General features: G+C 34.9%; 1 long non-coding RNA gene across 2 annotated transcripts in view; it reads right to left on the bottom strand.

Annotated features, from left to right (window-relative positions):
* Positions 1 to 8,128: 8,128 nt before the first annotated feature.
* Positions 8,129 to 24,012, bottom strand: part of LOC124103049 (uncharacterized) — a 71,209-nt gene continuing 55,325 nt past the window's right edge. For both annotated transcript variants that reach the window (XR_009228235.1, XR_009228236.1), the window contains one exon: positions 8,129 to 10,161. This is a non-coding gene — a long non-coding RNA (uncharacterized LOC124103049). The remainder of the gene's footprint in view (positions 10,162 to 24,012) is intronic.

Below are 24,012 nucleotides of genomic sequence, written 5' to 3'. Positions count from 1 at the left end.
GAAGCAGCCTGATTCATTTTCTCTTGGCACGTTTAACATGTTTTAATTATAAGTTGATATATTTGCTTAGTGGGTATATTACTCCACTAAGCTGAAAAACCAAGAACATCATGTGTTAGCTTTCCATGGCTATGACCAAAATGCCTGACAAGAACAACTTATAGGAGGGAAAGTTTCTTTGGGGGTTCATAGTTTCAGAGGTTCAGCTTGCTCTCAGTCTGAGGTGAAGCGGAGTAACATGGTGAAAGGACATGTTGGAGGAAAGCTACTCAACTCAGAAACGATGGGCAAAGAGAGACTCCAGGAGCCAGAGACAAATACACAATCCCCAAGACACAACCACCAGCGACCCACGTTCCACAGCCATGCTCCACATGCCTACACTTACCACCCCATAATCCAAACTATTAATTTATCAAGTGGATTAATCCATTAATTAGGTTAGAGCTTTCATAATCTAATTATTTCACCTCTGAACCTTCTTGCATTGTTTAGCATACAAGCTTTCTGGGAAAGCATCATATCCAAACCATAATAGGTCACAAACATTTTGTTCAATTTTGATTCCTCCTTTCTCTCAAAAGTACCTAACACATATAAAGCAGAAAAATATACATATAAGTATTATTTGAGCTATGTGGGAAACTCAGTTAACCCTTTTAACAACTAGTATTAGGTACTTAATAGTGTAGTCTATATAACTCAGGCTTGGAAATAGGATATTATAGGGTCAAATTTAGTCTCCACTACTTTATCCATCTGTGAATTTAGACAATTTATTCAACATTTTGGCTATAAATTTCCTCTTTCTGTGTGAGGATAATAATATCTCTCCCTTTAGGTTTTGATACATATTAATTCAATGGTGAAAATAAATCTCCCAGTACAGATCTGTAAAATTGCATAGAAAATGTTTTAAATATTATTACATATATTAATATATTTTAAAAGAAGTTGTTTCAGAAAATCAATTAGTTCTTTCATAAATGTCAGAAAAGACTTGCAAAGATAATATTTAGTTGAAGAATTTGAATGATGTCAGCCCGGTTTAGGAAACGACCATCCAATGTTACACATCATGCCTGTTTAGTTTATACCTATTCTGGCTCAACTTACTTTCATTTCTCTTTGTTTTTCAATAACTTAGATCAAAATTGTGGGATTTTTCAATACTGAATGGATACTGTTATATATTACTACCTATTTAAATCTATTATATGACATTAATATAATAACTAACTCGTGGGCTTTCTGGGGACACTCATATCCCATCTTATAATTTTATTAGTTCTTAAATTTCTTTGGCATGCTTTCAGTAATATGATTAAATAATACAATTGATGTCTTAAACATGTAAAGTTCTATTGCCATTATTTTCACAATTACTAAATAACTAATTATACACAGTCTCAGCCATTAGTCATGGTATTTTAATGAAGAAATTAGATAATTGTGTGAAACAAAATGTGGTCAGTCATCTCTTTTTAAGAAAAAATAATAGAACTATAATTTCCCTAGCCTTGAAGTGAGAGCTATATAAAGAAATATAGAACTCCAAAAATATAACATAAGAGAAAAAAACTAAATTGTTTACTACAAACAACATAGGTTAGAAAAAACAATACTAAATATTAAAGATTTTAAATGCTTCTATTTTTCCCTACAATGAAGCATGCATTAAATATATAATCATAGACATATTAGTTAATACAACCACTTTATGTATTTCAGGGTTTATGCTTCAAATAGTATATGAAAATCTGGAAGTTAATAATTTCAAATCTATTTATATAAAGAAATTTTAACTTCATTATTTTACTTATGTATTTATTTGTTTATTTTGAAATCAGTTACATTTAATATGAACTTTTTTAAAAAAGAAATTCCTCAAAATAATTCTGAAGTCATCTAAATTATTCAGTTACATTTAATTAAAAATTTTAATAAGCATATCTAAGAAGTTTCTTGAAAACAAATTGTTATGTTAAATTGAAATAATTTTTTTATTTTCCTTTTTGTCTCAGATGATATTTTTTATTGATTTTTTAAAAAATAAATGACAGCAGAATGCATTACAATTCTTATTACACATATACAGCACAATTTTTAATATCTCTAGTTGTATATAAAGTATGTTGACACCAATTCATGTCTTCCTACATGTACATTGGATAATGATGTCTATCACATTCCACCATCCTTGCTAAACCCCTGACCCCTCCCTTTCCCTCCCACCCTTCTGCCCCATTGGTGCAGCCATTATGGAAAGCAGTATGGAGATTCTTTGGAAATATGGAAATGGAACCACCATTTGACCCAGCTGTCCCTCTCCTTGGTCTATACCCAAAGGACTTAAAAACAACATACTACAGGGACACAGCCACATCAATGTTTATAGCAGCACAATTCACAATAGCTAAACTGTGGAGCCAACCTAGATGTCCTTCACTAGATGAATGGATAAAAAAAAATGTGGTATATACACAGTGAAATTTTACTCATCAATAAAAGAGAATAAAATCATGGCATTTGCAGGTAAACGGATGGAGTTGGAGAAGCTAATGCTAAGTGAAGTTAGCCAATTCCAAAACACCAAATGCAGAATGTTTTCTCTGATATAAGGAGGCTGATGCATAGTGGGGTAAGGAGGGGGAGTATGGGAGGAATAGATTAACTTCATTATTTTAAAATATAAATACTCAATTAAATTGTCCTTGAATTTGACATGACCTATAGTACAAAGATATAGTGGCATGGTAACTTAAAATGGCCACCTATTTTTGGCCACATCTCCCAAACAGAAGTGGAGTTTATTTCCCTAATCTCTGAGTCTGGCTAGTACACATAACTTTCCTTGGTCATTAGAATGCTAAAGAAGTTATGCTTACAACTCACAAGACTAAATCTTAAAAAATCCTCAATTCTTGCTTTCATGGGACCAGAAGGCTTCCCCTTGAGATCCACCCATCATGCACAAGAATTCCAAATTAAACAGGAAGGCCTTCTGGAGGAAAACCAAACTCCACGTGAGGCTTCAGTTCAGCACCCAGCCAACTGGCTGCCACCACAAACCAGCCACACGGAATGAACCACCTTCTATATTCCAGTCCTGTAAAGCTTCCAGTAGACCAGAGACCAAGCCAGCATGTGGGAAACCTAAGATCACAGGACCCAAGCACAGGCAACCACAAAATGAACAAGATGGTCAACGGTATTGTTTGTAGAAACAGTAAGTTCAGGGATGCTTAGCCATCCAGAAGGAAATGAGGCAGCGCACTAAGTCTCAGCTCTGATTTTAAGAGTGACTCCAGAGTCAAACTGCTTTTGATCCTTGGACTGACAGCAGTCATATGAACTTTGCCAAATCACAGTCTGCTGCATTCCTGAGTCCCAGTTTCAATGGCAAAAAATTCATATTGTGAGGGTGGAGAGAGGAGTTCCTGTGGAGCATGCTCATGGGACGGGGACTAGGTAAAAAGCTTCAGCAGTGTTGCTGTTGCCATTGATGCTGGTGTTCACCCGGCCTCTGTGAAATCCTGAATGTGAAGGTTACTCTGCAGAGAGGCCTTGTGGTGTTGAGAAGGAAATAGAGAAATAAAACAGCATAGGGTCAGGGAGAGCCTAAGTACAATGCAGACATTTGAAAGCATTAGCAATAGAAACATTTTGGGACAAAAAGGTAATTTTGAAATAGAGTAAAGCTGTGACTTATTTTTTACAAATTATAAGACAAACTGCAGTATCCTTTCTCTATTTTTCCAGAAATATTCAAATGGATACATTTATTATGAGGTCCTTATGAAGCTTGAACAACTAAATTTATCTAGAGTTTGGATTGATGATAAAATTGATGTTACTTTCTAGCTAATAAAAATAATGGATTTGGCTTTTCAACATGAAACTGAAGTCATCTCATCCAAAAAATATGCCATAAATCACTGAAGTCATACACATGTCTCAATAATATTTCATTACATGCCCCATTTTGCTCTTCATTTCTCAGATTAAATTTTAGTTTCTGACAAGAACCCTCGTTTGAACTAGACAGTCATAAAACCCTTTCCCCTTTTAATGGTATTTTTTTAAATTTCCCAGTGGTATTCTTTAATTAGCTCTGAATTCTGACTTCACATTTAGAGTGGCTTTTCTTTGTCCTTAAGGGAAAATTAGCACTGGATTGATAGTAATAGCTAGTATCTATTTGTGTTACCCAAACAAGAAGTATTTTTATCTTTATGTTTGACCAATTGCATATTGTAAACCACTAATTTCACTTGCAAAAAGTCAAACTCTTAATTTCCTCTGCATCTAGCCTTTCCAGCTCAGCAGGACATGTCTCTTCCCTCCAGCCTCCATCACAGACTTCTTTATATGATGGAGAAGGGCAGTTTGGCACGTGGTTATGAGGACCTATGCTGCTGCCCCCGACTGATCTGTCCATAGCATTTGGCAGGCACCTCCCTTATTCTTAGCTCTTCAGAGTTCTTTTATGCTTGACTAGTTCTTATGAAGTTCAAGACATTAACATAAATTTGGTATACTTCCAAAACATCGTGGGAGAGGAGCAAAAGCAAGTCAATTAGGCAGAATTACATTTCTGAAGAGAATATAATTTTACTCATGAAATGGACTGGAGAAAACATACACATTCAAGTCATCCAGTACTTCATAAAGACAACATTTTAAGTAGAATTCTACACAGAAAAGTAGCTAGTGAAGCTAAATTAGTCTGGTTGGTTCATCTCCCTCTCTTACTTGGTGTTGGCCTGCTCAGAAATGTCTTGATGGAGTTGAAAGTTTCCTTCAGATTTCTATTTACTCTATCTAATCACATGAAGCAACAGAGGGGGGAAATACAGTAAAATTCACAGCCTTTGTCCTAATATCTTTCAGTGATTAACTTGGAAATTCTGACAGTATCAGAGGTATAAGAAATTCCACTTTCATGAAAAGGAAATTAGCAGATGTCAGCTAGCAAATTAATATTTAATGACAAAACAAAATTTATGTGTTTAGATTTTCCATCACCGGATTTGCGTTTGGGCCTTTTAATGTCATCCTTTTATCTTAATTGGCATAACATGGGCAACTTCATTTGTAAAGCATTATGAGAAAACTAGAGCCGCAGAAGCTTCTTAATCAGTTTCTCCAGGCCTGACAGAAGCAAAACCCACAACTCAACTCTTGTCACCTTCTGACAATTTGACAGTGAACATTGGATATCAAAGCACAATGTTGTAGTTGGGTACAGTGGCACACACCTGTAGCTTCAGCCGAGGGAGGAGGATCAAAAATACAAGGACAGCCTCCACTAAACAGTGAGACCCTTAGAAACTTAACCAAACCCTGGCTCAAAATTAAAGTGGAAGGGAGTATGACTCAGAGGTAGAGCCCCCTGGGTTCAATCCCCAGTATCATAAAAACAAGAAAGAATCATCCTAAGTGAAACTTATGATGTCAGAATACCACCACATCCCTAATGCAAATAAGTAGCTTTGATTTAACTTTCAATTCCTGGCCTCCTTAGTTGAGTACAGATTCACCTAAGGAGCAGATGAGCTGAGCTGTCCATCATCAATTTGGAGTCATAAGATTCATCTACCACTCTAGGGCTGCAGCTCTACTTCAGTGTCAGAGCATTTGCTGTGTGAGGCACTGGGTTTGATCTTCAGCACCACATTTTAAAAAATAAATTAATTAAATAAAGGCATGCTGTCCATCTACAACTATAAAAAACTTTTTAAAAAAGATTCATCTACTATAAAGATAAGCATGGCAAGTGATGGCTGTAAAGGACCTGCTACTGCAAAATATGAGACCTTGGCATGTTGAAAATTTTAAATGGAAGGAAACTCTAATAATTTACATATGAATGTCCCCCCAAAAGCTCACATATTGTAGGCAATGCAAGGAAATTCAGAGATGGGGCTTTTAGAAAATGATTGGACCATGAAGTTTCTAACCTCACCAGTGGATTAACCCATTTGATGCATTAATGACTCGAACGGTCTACTACCTGGTAACTATAAGCAGATAGACTATGGTTTGAGGAAGCAGGTCACTAGTGGCGACCCTTGGAGACTATATATTGTTTCTGGCCCTTTCTCTTCTTTCGGCTTCCTGGATGCCATGAGCTGAGTAGCTTTCCTCCATGATGGAAGGCCATAGCCACAGAACCACCTGACCATAACTAAAACTCCTGAACCTGTAAACCAAAATAAATAAGTCCTCCTCTAAGTTGTTCTGCTCAGGTATTTGTCATAGGAATGCAAAGCTGACTCATACAGAATCTGAGAAGCAACATAGAAAGCTTCTCTGACCATTGCCTACTCTTCTCTGAAGCTGACCATAAAATCTTCATGTGAGAGGTATCCTCTCTGTACTCAGATAAAGGGAGTATCTCAGCTCCAAAGACACAGAGACACAGAGCAGAGTCTCCAAGCAGAAGTTCCTCCTAAATATCTCTCAGCTTATTACATTCATGTGTTCTAGGATGGTTCTCCATGACTCCAAGCTTCATGAATGTCTCAAAAACTTTTTATTTAGTGAATTTGTATGCTTTTCTCTTGCTAATCTATCTGCTTTCACAGGAACCCCACTCAATAAACCTAAGAGGAGTAAGAGGAAAATCCAATTCCCCTCCCACACACCAGGAATACTTCAAAAGCAAAAGGAAGCAATATATCAATAATAGAACCCAGGAAGACTCTGTGTGCACAGCTAATTTGCACCTGGATCTGGGGCTTAGATTGTCAGTTCCCTCTTTTCTTGGTGAATTGCTGCCTCCCTCTCAAATCACAACTACTACTGCATAAATCTCCAGATTCAAATCCCACCTAAAGATATTGACATATGTCAGTACTATTAAAATGGAGACTGCCCCAGTACTATCACCATATTTAGGCAGCTCTAAAGCACAGTGGAGAAGGAAAATTCTTCTGGTACAGAATTTTAAATGCATTTGGCTATCCTTTTCACCTGAAGTAGAGGTGGTCAGAGACACATCTCAGGAGGAAGACATCCCTTTTTCCCTGTCTTTAACAGGTAAATACTTGGCAGTTGGCCACTAAGATACTACTGGCTAAGGTGCTAAAATTAATCTGAGAAAGTTATGCAAAGGAGCATAGTAATGTTAAGGAAGGTTTGTGTTGGCTGTGGTAGTCAAGTGTATAGGGACATCCACAGCAACAGTGAGAATCATTTAAAGATTAATGGCTTTCTAATCTAGCAATTTATCTGGGTTGTCCTGTAGATATTGGTCCTTGAGCAAGCCCAATTCTATAGCATTCCCCTAAAAAATTTTCCTTGAAAATAACTTTCTAAAAATCACTATTTTGTTCAATGTACCAGGGTTAATTTGTGTTTTGAAATCAAGAAGTCAAATCATCTGTCTCTGTATAAGGAAAGCATAAAATATTTAGTCATGGAAAGTCTTTCCTTCACCATACATTAATCTGATTCCTGAAACTTCTCCTGTGCCCACTTGTGTACCTCTTTGTAAAATTCAGCTTTAGCAAGAATCCTACTAAGTCAGTTTAGCAATGACCTTCCCTTACACCTAGCCCTTGACATCTGTTCACCACAAATACCTGTTCTGGTTATTCATCCTCCACCATCCTCTGGGTGACCTCTGATTCCTCTGCCTGCCTCCAGCAAGAATCCTATGAGGGATGTTTAGACAAAATCTCTCCTTACCCATGATGTTTCTTCCAAATAATTTTCCACATAATACCCAATATCAGTCAGATTCCTGTTACTATAACAATATACCTGAAATAATTAAATTATTTATAAAGAAAAAAGATTGATTTCTGCTCATGGTTTTGGAGGTTCCATTCTAAAACCAGACAGAGCCACTGCTTTGGGTTTCTTGTGGATACAACAAACAGTGATTGTAGGAAGCATGTGGTGGAACAAACTGCTCACCTCATGAGTCAGGAAACAAGATGGACAAGGTCCTATAGACTCCTTTGGTGGTATGTCAACAAAGACCTAAGAAGCTCCTACTAGTCCATGCTTCATGAATGTTCCCTCAGCTCCCAAGATTGCCACCCTGGGGACAAAAAGACTTTAACACATGAAACTGTGGGAGACAGTTACCCAAACCACAACAGACCTGTACCCTGTTTTTTGGCTGTAAGTTCCCACTTATCCATACTGGATTTAGATTTGAGCCCAATCTTTCTCCCTCACTTTAATATTCCACTGCAATGGTCCCTAGATCTATGGTGACAATTTCCCATACACCCTGAATAAAGTTTGTCTTGCCCTCTGCAACAAGTATCAATATTCTTTTCTTGAACACAAGAAATGAGTTTTATGAGTTTAAGGCCAGATTTATTCAAAAAATATTTATCCAAATATCTTCACATTGAATATTTGAACATTGACATACAGAGCTTTGTATTTTAGAGATAGACTGACAATGTGATTATGTTCTATGGATAAGATAGCCACAGTTAATTACAAATTTCCATAAATTGTGATGCACTAAAAATCATTTGCATATTTTTTACTAATAATGTAAATGAGAAGTAAATTTATATTTGACCAGAAAATTTCTAATGTGCTAAAGAATTATATACTAAATAGTATTTGGTATCTGAGATTCATACATTTTGATTTAAGAGGAAATATAAAAATTTTTTAGAACATTTCTGCAATTGATATACATCCAAATTAAGATTTAACTCAAACACTTTAATTGGTTTTAACAGGACAACTAGTTTTATACTAATGTGATAGGCCTATGAAATAGTCAATAGGCAATAAAATCAATTTTTAAAATGCATAATTAGAAACAATGATAAATAATGTCTACTTTGTTCTTAGTAATATATGAACTATGATTACTGTTTCTGTTTATCCATGTATAGCTCAAAAACATAAATCCACTCAAGGTCATGTAGGATGCTTTTCTCTTGATCTTTTGGTCTTTTCTGGTTATTTTATTTCTTTTTAATATTTGCAGGGACCTCTCTTTCTGCTTTCTTTTTAAGTTGGAAGAACATGTTGAATCCATGGATGGAAAATTTAATTCAAACTTAAGTGCATCATCTAACCATTTGAATTGTTAAAATTAAGCATGTTAAGTATTCCATGGATCTGATCCAGTGTCTCAGTTCATCTGTGTTTGGAGTACTTGAATATGAATACTGAGGATATTATTCATCATTGAGTCAATAAAGAGACTATCATCAAAGGGAGCAAGTGACCGAAAGGAACTGTGCTCACTACAAAAGTCAATGAAGCCAGAAAAAGTCCTTTAAAAATCAGCTATGCTGCCAGTGACCACAAAAAGGGCAAAGCTTATGAGTCACTGATATAATCAAAGTAATAGTTAAATGCACTACTAATCAATTAATAACCAAACTAAAATAGTCCATCATTTTAATTCATTTTGACATATTTAATTTAAAAGACTACATCCTATGTTTACAGAGATGTAACATTTGTATTACCAAAAAATGTTTACTTTTCTTACTAATGCCAAAGTGAAAAAAATAAGAGTGATTTAAAGCAGTTGTCTGAATCAGAATCTCACTGTGTATTTAAACATGGGATAGGAGGGCATTTGAAATAATAAAGAACATTTTCTTTTTTTAATCTCCATACACATATTTAATCGGAATAATGTAACTGATGGATGTCCTCCACAAAAATATTTAGAGGTGATGGACCATGACCAAGTTGCTCATAAGGCACTTAATAAATGAGGGCGAGAGAGAAAGAGAGAGAGAGATGGACAAAGACAGAATAACAAAGTACTTCTTCAGTACCAAGTTGTAGTTTTTTTCAAGGTAGAGGGACATAAAAATGTCAGAATTATTTTAAGCTATTTGATACATATATATGTAATAATGTGTTAGTCTTTCAAAGGAGATTAATACAATGTACAAACACTCTTAGATCAGAATTTTTGCACTAATTTTAGGTAATTCAGAATCTAAACTCAAACAAGCCTCAATTCTGATTACAAACTGATGCAAATTAAGTTTGCCAGGAGTCTCGATAAGATACGACTCATACAAATCCATAGGCACCTGCTGGAGTTCCTAACAGGCAACTTCAGTGGGTTCAGGATGAAACAGTTGATGCAACATTAAAATGATGATACGAAAATAGTTTGTGCCAGAATCTTCCAAACTTCCACTAAAATGCCTATGAAAAAGGAAAGAAAGATACATGAACATCTATTTTTTTGAAAATAAGGCTATCACCATTATATACCATTCTTAGGCCTTATAATTAAGGCCTAAGAATTTCATGAAGATAAAAATTATCCAATCTGTCTTTCATACCTAACATGAATCACATTCACAAACACAGAAGGTGGGAAGGCCTTTTCTCCTTCTTTTGCTGCCTGTATAGAAAACAGAAACCCCTAAGCTGCAGGGTTCCCCTCCTACAGATTGTCACGTTTTGAGGAAAACACTCCCTGTCTCTTACCATTAGCCCTCAGTTTTCTATGCGATGAAGACATAGATTTCCTCAGATATTTAAACTACTGAAGAAGAAAACAGAATTTTGAGGTTAGCTTCCTACTGCCCCTGGAACAAATTATTTTCAATTTATTGCTGCAAAACAACACAAATTTAATTATCTTACAGTTCTCTAGGTCAGAAGTCTGACCGAGGTTTCAGTGGACTTTGAATCTAGGTGTGGGCATTCCTTAAGGCAGCCTCCAGTGGAGACCTCATCTTCTCACCTATTCCAGGTGTTGGAGGTTTCCCATCTTCCTTGGTTGATAGCTTCTTTGAATTTCAAAGCCAGCAATGGTGTATTGAGAATTCCCATGACACCACTCCAACCTGGCCTTCATCATCAGATCTTCTTTTCTAACTCAGGCTCTGATTCATCTGCCTCCTTCTTCTTCATGTAAACAACCCTATGATCCCATAAGCTCAGGATATGTATATAATATAATATAATATAATATAATATAATAATATATTAATATATAATTAATAATATATATTAATAATATATATTAATATATTATTATATATAATATAATAATATAATATATTATATTATATTGATAATAATATAATATAATATATTATTATATATAATATAATAATATAATATAATATAATATAATATAATATAATCAGGATAATCGTAATTTAGTCATCTGAGTAGCAACCATGCTATAGTTTGAGACAATGCAAGAACCTTCAGGGATGAAATAATTATGAGAGTTGAAGCCTAATCAGTGGATTAATCCACTGATGTGGATTAATGGGGTGGCAACTTTAGGCAGGTAAGGTGTAGCTGGAGGAAGTAGGTCATTGGCAGCATGACTTTGGAGTTTCTATTTTGCCCCAGAGAGTGGAACACTCTCTGCTTCCTGCTTGCCATGTCCTGAGCTACTTTCCTCCTCCATGCCCTTCTGCCATGATGTTCTGCCTCACCTTGGGCCCAAGGTTATGAAGTCCTCCATCTATGGACTCAGACCTCTGAAACCAAAATAAACTTTTTCTCCTCTAGTTGTTTTTGTGAGATCTTTTAGTTGCAGCTGCAAAAAAAAAAAAAAAAAAAAAAAAAAAACTGACTAAACTAAACCATGATTCTATCTACAATCTTAATTCTTCTTTGTCATGTAACTTAAGATATTCACAATTCTTAGGCATTTGGGCACTGACACCTTATGGGTAGGGGGGCCCATTACTCTGCCTACTAAGCTGCATAACATTACTTGCTGGAAACTATTGCAAAGTAAGCTGAAATGCTGTAAGGAGTAAATTCTGCAGATTATGTTCTTCACGTACTCCAACAGTATGTCATAGAAGTAATACAAAAGGGATACAAGTAGCCCACTTCAGGCTAGCAAAGTACATGAGATATGTGCCAAATGTATACAGAAACAAAGTTGCAAACAAAATTCTCATCAGCCCTGGCTTCGGGTGTTAGCCTCACTAGAAGTGGGGCTGCAGAGTTGGTGGGCCCCCAAAGGTGGAGGCGTGCTTTGAATGGGCATGAGGGAGCTCCTTGGGTCTGAGACTTACATCAACTCAAAAGTGGCCTCCTACTTAGTTTTAAAAACAGGAGGAGTGGGGGATGTATTTTAATGCCTCCTTTTACCTTTTGCTTACGTGAGTGTTTAAAAATATCCCTGAGACGAAATAACCTAAGTCTTGACCCATGCACAAGTGTGAAGTCTGAGTTTGAAACACATTTTGATGCTGAAACATCTATCTGTGAAATTCATATAGAATTGTTTTGGGAAAGGTGAGGGCAAGGATTATGAATGAAAAAAATAAATAAAGTGCTTTTTACTAAAGTTCTTATCGTGCAGAAAAAAGAAAAGGACTAATAAAAATAAAATTACCAAGATGAAGAAGATACAGAGAAAATATTTATATCTGCTTAAGAAAATTAATCACTCTGAGGGTGTATCATTACTAATAGCCATCAAGTTATTTAGAAATCTCTTAACTATAAATGATTAAAATGTAAGACTGCACATAAAAATGTATTAAGTAACCAGAAGGTAACAAATACATACGTTATTTAAAGATAAAGGATGCCATAATAAACATCTATTTTAGAAAGAACAAACATAATTTCTAAAAAAAATTAAATAGATCTTGTACTAAAAACAGCAGTCAAAAGATAAGCAAAATAACAGATTTCATCTTATAGAATAAAAAGTTAATGACCCAGAAATTCTAAATATCATTACCCAGGAATAACATTATAAGTTACAAAATGGATATAGAACTATAGAAACTGAAGCGACACAAAGTTGATTTGAATTAAAAGAAACAACCAGTGTGTTCCTTTTCTGGACACAATGGAACAACTTCCAGTAGAACTATTATGGAATAATGAGAAAAAGCCAAAGTGAGGGGAAACGTATTTGAAGAGGATCAGATATCTTCTGAAGCAGGAGAATCAGAGGGGCACAGATTCTGGAGGGAGGAACATCATGGGAAACTGAGCCCATGTTCTATATTCACACTACATCAAGGGGCATTTACCAAAAGTGGGCACAGGCAAAGAGGGTGAAAGCCCAGGCCTCACTGAGACAGGACAGGTCACTGCTGATGAACTGAAAGTCACCTGAAGTGCTTGGAATGGTCTCTAGTGGCTAGAGAGATAAAATTGGAGATTTGAACAGCATAAAATAGGTGGCTAGATTTTTTTTTCATTTCTCAAATTTTGATGTGACAAGATGTAGAAATTTACAAAGCTTAACAGAAAGCGTCCTAAAAGAAGGGAGCTTTCCACCACTCAGCATTGATGAGATAAAGTGCCATAAGGACCCAGCAAGCAAAAGGGCCCATGGAACATTCCAGACCATTTTATTTCAATGCCTGGATGACTATATTCAATGCAAATGGCTAAGGAGAGAGAAAAGAATCCTTACAAAACCACAACCAGCCTCGATCTAGTTCATTGGTGATTGGTTCAAGGCCCCATTTCTGCATGGTAGTCTGCAGAGGTGGGAAATCTCGTCCTCATAATGCTCAGGTCCTCTCTACCTTTTCCATTTTGCTGGCATTTGCACTAGTGGTGCAGAAGCAATGGCAGTCAATGGTGTTGGTACCCGAGCGTAAATTAAGTAAGTGGCACAAAGGTCTGTCAGGACTCATTGTAATCGAGCTATGGGAGTCTTCACAGCTTACATACAAATTAAAATGGAATTAACTCAGATTTTTAAATATCATTTGCATTTATGAGAACATTGCACAAAGGGTTAATTGTATTAGATCATGACATTCAAAAATGCATGTCTTTATAATGACAATGTAATTGTGTATGAAACAATTCTGCCCTATTTGAAAATAGTTTTGAGAAAAATACATATTATTGTTTTTCTTTTGTTTGTTTTAATGCAAGCTGAAATGAATATTGTTTTCTTGGAGCATCATTTCTAATAGGAAACAAAAAAAAGGAGAGAAGAGAGAGATTAAGACATAAGCAACACTTGAAAAGATAATTGCCAATTTTTTTTTCCTGAAATGATTGTAATAAACTATGTATCATTGGAAAGGTAACACAGAGAAAACAAAATAATAAAAAATAAAAATTACTCCAAACGAAAGCAATAAAGACATTGGAAAGGAACATGGAAGTGTTACATAGCAAGTCTCAATTTGTTTTAAGAGTAAAATCATTTAGAGTGTATTGTCTGACCACAGTGAAATTAAGCCCATAATTAGTAACTCAGTAGTAACTAGAAAATTACCGATTCTTTGGAAATTAAACAATACATTTTAGTGCATGAATAGATGGAATGAGGAATCACTGTAGAAATTAAAAATGTATTTCAATTGAAAGCTAATTAAAAAAATAACACTTTAAATATTGAAGGACTTGGCTAAAGCAGCACTTAAGAAATAGAGACTTCAACATATACATTATAAGAGGATAAAATTTTAAAATAACTGATCTAACTATGCTTCCATTCTAGGACTACCAAAAGACCAGCAACTCTAACTAAAAATAAATGAACAAAAGTGGAATTAGTAAAATAGGAAATTATTGTGCAATAAATAAAATCAGCCATGCTGAAATATTTTTAAAGTATGAATTTTAAAAATATTATCTTTGAATGATTCAGAAGGTAGAAAAGAAACAATAAACATCTTGAATTTAAAAAGAAAGACTACAGATCCTTAAAACCTTAAAATCTAATAGTAAAATATTATAAACAACTTCATGGTAATGAATTTGAAAATATAAATGAAATGGTCATATACACTGGAAACAAAAAAAAAAAGTGGATATTGGGCTGGGATTGTGGCTCAGCAGTAGAGCATGTGTGAGGCCCTGGGTCCAATCCTCAGCACCACATAAAAATAAATAAATAAAATAAAGATATAAAAAGAAATTGGATATTCTTAACATGTTGAAAGAAATTTAATACATTTTTAAAACTTCCAACCAAAAGAAAAAAAATGGATTAAAAAACTCCCCTGGTAAACTCATTCTAACATTTAAGAAAGAAATAGCATAAACTTTACATAAATTCTTTCATAGAATACTAAAAGAGGGAATTATTTCCAATATATCTAAAACCTCATATAAAATTCTAAGAAGGGCATTATAAGAAAAACTACAGATCAACCTCTCCCATTAACATAGAAACAAATACTGTAAAGAAATATTGCAAATTCAATTTGCAATATAATAGAATAAGATGTCACAACCAAATGGGCTCCTTTCCAGTTATGCTGTTTGTGTAACTTTGGAAGTTTAATCTAATTTGTTGAATGAAAATAACATTTATGACAATAGGCTTTTAAAAAAATTTGACAGTACTCAAAGTCATTCATTATTTAAAAAAAAAAATCCCTTTAGAACAAAGTAAAACAGACTACTAAATATGGTAAAAAATATTTACACACAAAAAAATAAAGCACATACTATTCTTAATGATGAATAATTAAGATGTTCTTCTGGGATCAGGAGTGGTATAAAGACACTTACTATCCAAATTCTTTTCAATACTATACCGAAGGTGGTAGAATATTGTAATCAGGCAGGAAAAGTTTTTTTTCATTGACAGTTAAGAAAGTGGCATTTTTACAAAACCTTCATTATTTGGGGGTGACATGGCTGAGACTGTAGTATGTGCAAATTATTTATAATTTTTTTTTAAATTAATAAGTGAATTTAGCCAGGTGCTATGGTGTAGATAAGTGTCTCCACAGCCCAGGTGTTAAAGGCTTAGTCCCCAGCCTGTGCTGCTACTGGGAGGCGGTGGAGCAATTAGGCCCTGGGACCTGGTGGGAGAGTAATGGTACTGGGGGAGTGCCATTGAAAGGGAGTGGGCCCCGGTTCTTTCTCTTTGCTTCCCAGCTGCAATGAGGTGAGCAACTCCCTCTGCTGTGTGTTCCCACCATGATGTCCTACCTTGCTACAGGCCCAGAAGCAACAGGGTCAACCCATCATGAACTGAAAACTCCAAAATTGTGATATGAAATAAACTTTCTTCTTTTAAACTTGCTTATCTGAGATATTTTCTACAGTTAGGGAATGCTGAGAAACACACCAGGCTCCTGGATACAAAAATCAACATGCTCTCATCCATAATGCATTTCTAGGTACCACAAAACATTGTACAGAAAATATAAATTTAAAATATAATATAATTTTCAAATAACCAAAATCAAATATATAGAAATAAATCAAATTTACAATTTGAAACACTGAAAATTTCAAGACATTGGTGATAGAAGTTTTAAAGAAAGAAACAGAGTGTATTCATGACTTGGAAGGATGAACATTTTAATGATTAAAAAGTTCCCTACATTCATTCATAGATGCAATGCTGTCCCACACAGGATGCAAGCTGGAGCCTCATTTTTATATGTGCATGTAGAAAATGACAAGCTGCTTCTTTCTTCCTTCCTTTTTTTTTCTTTTTCAGTTGATTGGAGATCTTTTTTCCCCCCAATTACTTTTGTTTTGAATTTGAAATCATGCAGACTCTGTTTCCTGCATGATTTAATACATTAAAAATCAATTACCTTAAGATATATAGAACCCCACCCCCACATGTCAACTATTTCAAAATTACATGGCACATTTATAAATATCTCAGAGGTCAAGGAATGAAGCATTTAAAAAGTAAACAAAGAGAGCTTTGGGGGCTGGGGTTGTGGCTCAGTGGTAGAGAGCTTGCCTTGCATATGTGAGGCCCTTGATTCGATCCTTAGCACCACATAAAAATAAATAAATAAAATAAAGATATTGTGTCCAACTACAACTAAAAATAAATAAAAAAATAAATAAATAGTGCTTTGAACTAAGTGATAATAAAAGCTTAAAATGTCAGGATCTCTGGGATGAAACAGTAACTCCGTTGAATATTTCTAACTTAAAGTTCTCATGTCAGAAAGAAGCTAGAATAACAATAAAGTTATTTTCAAATTATTTACTTGGAAGGAAAAATAAGGATAGGAGCAGAAATATATGAAATAGAGAAGAAATAACATAGTTAAGCTTGATAAAAAGTAAACAAGCCTAATCAAGAAAAAAAGAACACAAAAATTAATATCAATGAAAGGGATCCACCAAATAACTATACAGATGCTAAATAAATGTTTAGGAAATATGACAATTGTATGCCAAAATATGTGACAGCTTGCAGAACAGGGTCTATATTACAGAAAGATCTATGTGCTGCTGAGAAGAAAGTACATTCAGTCATTGATGGATGAAATATTCTATATACTGAAAAGCTGTTTCTAAGTGTATATGAAGAAGCAAAGAACCACAAGAAATAAAGCCAATCTCAAAGAGGGAACCAGAAAACCTACATTACCAGATATCAAGACTTATTATTTATTATTATAATTAAAGTGGTCTAATGGAGTCCAGAAGCACATAGATACATGTAAGATTACATAATAATGCTACAACATTGGAGTATATTGGAAAAGAGGATGCATGATGCTGAATCAACTGGACAGTTACATTAAAAAGTGAATCCTAACTCTTACCTAATACCATAAAGAAAAATCAATTACAGATGGAATACAGGTAAAAATATGGAAAGTAAATCCATAAGGCTTTTATAAGAAAACAGAAGACTATTTCTTATTCTCTTGGTTAGTCAAAGAATTCACAAGAAGGATTAAAATAGGACAAAAATAAAGAAAAAAGGACACTTGAAGTTATATTAAAATTTACTAAGTCAAAGTACACTATTAAGAATGGGCCTGGGATCCACCCACACCAGCCTGCGAGGGACCCAGGCTCACAGTAGGCTGGGATCTATCCCTCCACCTCCAGACACCCACCAGAGCTCAGCCTCCGGCACAGGAATGCCTCTTCCAACCAGCAGACTACTACAGGAGCATTGGCCCAGCCCAGATCCGCCCACACAGATTGTGCAGGACCCAGGTCCAGGGTAGGACTGAGTTTGCCCCCCAACCTCACCTGGGAGCCAATGCCTAACCCACTTCCATCTTGGGACACTGCAGTCATTGCCATAGCCTTCCCCATGCAATAGCCCCTAACTTTTTGACAACAGACAGGGCCTAGAAACAGCTGCATCTCAGAACAGGCATCCCAAAGAGAGTGTGAGGCCCACCCTTTCAGCCCCTCTCTGTAAGACATTGCTTCTATCTTGGGGCACCTCAACTGTTATCTCAAGTTACCTTGGCTATTGCCTCCACCACCTACTACAACCTATGCTTGTTGTAGTAGCATTCATTGAGGGACACCAGCAGAATCTGGAAGCCCAACATCAAGGTGAGGTACAGACAATCTGCACAGGTACTATAAGAATGTAGGGTAGAAACTGTAATATCTCATATCCACACTGCAAGAGAGGAAGACACATAGATAACATGAAAAAACAAGGGAGGGAAGTGCCCCAAACAAACCAGGTTACTATAATAACAGAACCCATGGGCAGCAAAGTTGATGAAATATCAGAGAAGGAGTTCAGAAGGTTCATAATTAAAATGACCTGTGAATTAAAGAATGAACTAAATAAGCAAATAGAGGCAAAAATTGATCACTCAAATAAAAAGATAAAAGAGGAAATACATGTAGCAAAAGATTACTTCAAGAAAGAGAAAGACTTAAAAAATAAAAACAAAACCCTCAGAAATCCTTGAAATGAAGGATACAATAACCCAAATTTTAAAAACTCAATAGAAAGCATAACCAACAGGGAGATCACTTGGAAGAAAGAACATCAGATAATGAAGACCAAGTATACAATCTTGAAAATAAAGTTGATCACACAGTGAAGATACTAAGAAACCATGAACAAAACATCCAAAAATTATGGAACAGCATCAAATGACCAAATCTAAGAGTTACTGGAATAGAGGAAGGCATTGAGTTCCAAACCAAAGGAATGCACAATCTCTTCAATGAGATAATATCAGAAAATTTCCCAAGCATGAAGAATGAATTGGAAAACCAAATACAAGAGGGTTACAGGACACCAAATGTACAAAACTACAACAGATCTACACCAAGGCACATTATAATGAAAATGCCTAGCATACAGAATTAGGATAGAATCTTAAAAGCCGCAAGAGGAAAGAATCAGATCACAGGTAGGGGGAGACCAATTCATATGTCAGCAGATTTTCAACCCAGACACTCAAAATCAAGAGATTATGGAACAACATGTACTAAGCTCTGAAAGAAAATGGATGCCAACCAAGAATCTTATATCCTACAAAACTAAGCTTTAGATTTGAGGATAAAATAAAAACCTTCTATGATAATAAAAGTTAAAAGAATTTACAACTAGAAAGCCTACACTATACAACATCCTCAGCAAAATATTCAATGAAGATAAAATGAAAAAAAAATGAAAATCATCAGAGGGATGTATAACACTAAAGGAAAATTTAATCAGAGGAGAAATCAAGTCATATTAAATACCAAAAATAAACAAAAATGGCTGTTAATACAAATCATGTCACAATAATAACCCTGAATGTTAATGGCCTAAATTCACTAATCAAAAGACATAGACTAGCAGATTGGGTGAAAAACAAAACAAAATAACCCAACAATATGCTGCCTTCAAGAAACTCATCTCATAGGAAAAGACATCCACAGACTGAATGTGAAGGGTTGGGAAAAATCATACCACTCACATGGACTGCAGAAGCAAGCAGGGGTTTCCATTCTCGTATCAAATAAAGTAGACTTCAAGCTAAAATCAATCAAAAAGGATAAAGAAGGACCCTACATACTGATCAAGGGAACCAAATACCAACAGGACATAACAATTATAAATATAATGCCCCAAACGATGGAGCATCTACATTCATCAAACAAACTCTTCTCAAGTTCAAGAGTCAAATAAACCAAAACACAATAATTCTGGGTGACTTTAACACACTTCTTTCATTACTAGATAGATCTTTGAAACAAAAGCTGAACAAAGAAACTGTAGAACTCAATAATACAATCAATACCTTAGACTTACATATATAGAATATTTCATCCTTCAACAAGAGAATACACTTTCTTTTCACCAGCACATGGATTCTTCTCTAAAATAGACCATATACTATGCCACAAAGCAACTCTTAGCAAATATAAAATGGTAGGGATACTATCCTGAAGTCTATCAGATCACACTGGAATGAAATTAGAAATCAATGATAAAATAAGAAATAAAAGCTTCTCCAACACCTGGAGACTAAATAATATGCTACTGAATAAACAATTGTAGAAGACATCAAGGAGGAAATTTAAAAAAAATTTGATAGGTGAATGAGAACCCAGATACAACATATCGAAATCTCTGGGACACTATGAAAGCAGTTCTAAGAGAAAAGTTCATTGCATGGAGTTCACTCCTTAAAAAAAAAAAAAAAAAAAAGTCAACAAAAAATGACTTAACGTTACATCTCAACGTCCTAGAAAACAAAGAAAAAATCTACAACAAAAGTAGTAAAAGACAGGAAATAATTAAAATCACAGCTGAAAGCAATGAAATCGAAACAAAAGAAACAATTGCAAAAATTGACGGAACAAAAGGTTGGTTCTCTGAAAAAATAAAGAAAATTGAGAGATCCTCAGCCATGATAATACAGAGAAGGACAGAGAAATCTCAAATTAGTAGCATATGTGATGAAAAAGGAAATATCACGACAGACACTACAGAAATACAGAAGATAATTAGAAATTATTTTAAAAACTTGTACTCCGATAAAATAGAAAATATCGAAGGCATCATCAAATTTCTAGAGTCATATGATTTGCCCAAATTGAATCAGGATGATATACGCAATTTAAACAGATCAATTTCTAGAGATGAAATAGAAGATGCCATGAGAAGTCTACCAACCAAGAAAAGCCCAGGACTAGATGAATACACAGCCCAGTTCTACAAGACCTTTTAAATAAGAAGTAATACCTATACTCTTAAATTTATTTCAGAAAATAGAAAAAGAGGGAACATATCCATATTCATTCTATGAGGCCACTATCACCCTGATTCCAAAACCAGGCAAAGACACATCAAAAAAAGAAAACTTCAGACCAATATCTCTAATGAACCCAGATGCAAAAATTCTCAATAAAATTCTGGCAAACTGAAAACAAAAACATATCAAAAAGAAACGCACCATGATCAGGTGGGACTTATCCCAGGGTTGCAAGCTTGGTTCAACATATGAAAATCAATAAATGTAATTCATCACATCAATAGACTTAAAGATAGAAATCATATGATCATCACAATAGATGCAGAAAAAAGCATTTGACAAAATACAGCACCCCTTTATGTTCAAAACGCTAGAAAAACTAGGGATAACAGGAATGTATCTCAACATCATAAAGGCTCTCTATACTAAGCCCCAGGCCAACATCATTCTAAATGGACAAAAACTGAAAGCATTCCCTCTAAAAACTGGAACAAGACAGGGATGCCTTCTTTCACCTCTTTCTATTTAACATAGTCCTTTAAACACTGGTCAGAGCAATCAGATGAAAGTAATTAAAGGGATACACATAGGAAAAGAAGAACTCAAATTGGCACTATCAGCAATGATACAATTCTATACTTATAAGTCCCTAAAAATTTCACCAGAAAACTTCTAGAACTAGTAAATGAATTCAGCAAAGTAACAGGATATAAAATCAACACCCATAAATCAAATGAATTTCTGTATATCAGTGACAAATCCTCAGAAAAGGAAAATCGGATCTACCCTATTTACAATAGCCTCAAGAAAAAAAATAAAATACTTGGGAATCAACATACTGAAAGTGGTAAAGATCTATACAATGAAAATTACAGAACCCTAAACAAAGAAATCAAAGATCTTAGAACATTGAAAAATATACCTTGCTCTTGGATAAGCAGAATTAATATTATCAAAATTATACCATATTATCAAAACTATACCATCAAAAGCACTGCACAGATTTAATGCAAGTCCAATGAAAATCCCAATGACATTCATCATAGAAATAGAAAAAGCAATCATGAAATTCATCTGGAAAAATTAAAGACCCAGAATAGCCAAAGCAATCCTTACCAGGAAGAGTGAAGCAGGTGGCATCATATACCAGAACTTAAACTATACTACAGAGCAACAGTACCAAAAACAGCATGATATTGGCACCAAAGCAGATTGGTAGACCAATAGAACAGAACAGAGGACACAGAGAATAACCCACAAGATTCCAATTATCTTATATTAGACAAAGGCACCAAAAACATGCATTGGAGAAAAGATGGCCTCTTCAACAAATGGTGCTGGGAAAACTGGAAATCTGTATGCAAAAAATGAAATTAAACCCCTATCTCTCTCCATGCACAAAAATCAACTCAAAGTGAAAAGAACCTAGGAATAAAACTAGAGACCCTGTGTCTAATAGAAGAAAAAGTAGGCCTCAATTTCCATCATGTGGGATTAGGCCCCAACTTCCTTAATAAGACTCCTGTGGCACAAGAATTAAAATCAAGAATCAATAAATGGGATGGATTCAAACTAAAAAGTTCCTTCTCAGCAAAAGAAACAATCTGAATAGGTGAATAGAGAGTCTACATCTTGGGAGCAAATCTTTACCCCTCACACATCAGACAGAGCACTACTCTTTAGGGTATATAAAGAACTCAAAAAGCTAAGCACAAAAAAAAAAAAAAAACAAACAAGTAATCCAATCAATAAATGGGCCAAGGACCTGAACAGACACTTCTCAGAAGACAATATACAATCAATCAACAAATATATGAAAAAATGTTTATCATCACTAGCAATTAGAGAAATGCAAATCAAATCCACTCTAAGATTTATCTCACTCCAATCAAAATGGCAGCTATTATGAAGACAAACAACAATAGGTGTTGGCAAGGATGTGGGGGAAAAGGTACACTCATTTACTGCTAGTGGAGCTACAAGTTGATGTAGGCAATATGGAAAGTAGTATGGAGATTCCTTGGAAATCTGGGAATGGAACCACCATTTGACCCAGCTATCCCTCTCCTGGGTCTATACCCAAAGGACTTAAAAACAGCATACTACAGAGACACAGCCACATCAATGTATATAGCAGCACAATTCACAATAGCTAATCTGTGGAACTAACCTAGATGCCCTTCAATAAATGAATGGAAAAAAAATGTGGCATATAAACACAATGGAATATTACTCAGAAATGAATAAAATCATGGCATTTGCAGGTAAATGGATGGCATTGGACAAGCTAATGCTAAGTGAAATTAGCCAATTCCAAAAAAACAAATGCTGAATGTTTTCTCTTATATAAAGAGGCTGATTCATAGTCGGGTAGGGATGGGGAGCATGGGAGGAATAGAGGAACTTTAGGTAGGGCAGAGAGGTGGGAGGGGAAGGGAGGGTGCATGGGGTCAGAAATGATGGTGGAATATGATGAACATTATTATCTAAAGTACATGTATGAAGACACAAATTATTGTGAATATTTGTATACAACCCAGAGATATGAAAAATTGTGTTCTGAATGTGTAATATGAATTGTAATGCATTCTGCTGTCATATATAAATTAAAAAAATAACTAAAAAAAAGAATGGGCCTGGATGTGTTGGCAAACATCTATAATTCCAGAGGCTTGGGAGGCTGAAGCAGAATAATCACGAGTTCAAAGCTAGCCTCAGCAATGACGAGGTACTGAGCAACTCAGTGAGACACTGTCTCAAAATAAAATACAAAATACAGCTGGGGATTGGCTCAGTAGTTGAGTGCCCCTGAGTTCAATCCCTGGTACCCATCTCCAAAGAAAAAGAATGGGATAAAACATTTATATAAAAATATTTATACTTTAAATAAATGTATCTTTAACATTTGTGTGCCAAAAATTTAATATACAATGAATCATATATTTATATAAACAAAAAAAAGTAAACAGATTATTTGCAAACTATTATAACTTTATATGAAGAAAATAGAAAACAATATGAAAAAATGAAGGTGTGGAAAAAGAAAAATAACCAAGTGGCAAAAACAAATATAGAAAAAATTCAACTTCACTAGTCATTAGAGAAAAGCAAAGCAGACTAGGTTACAATATCACTCTATATCCAC

This window comes from Marmota monax, unplaced genomic scaffold (genome assembly GCF_021218885.2).
Source record: "Marmota monax isolate L192 unplaced genomic scaffold, Marmota_monax_Labrador192_F-V1.1 WCK01_AAM20220418_F8-fsc00039, whole genome shotgun sequence".
In the NCBI taxonomy this organism is placed as follows: domain Eukaryota; kingdom Metazoa; phylum Chordata; class Mammalia; order Rodentia; family Sciuridae; genus Marmota; species Marmota monax.
The sequence above is the reverse complement of the archived record's forward strand: the minus strand, read 5'-3'. Positions and strand labels throughout refer to the sequence as shown.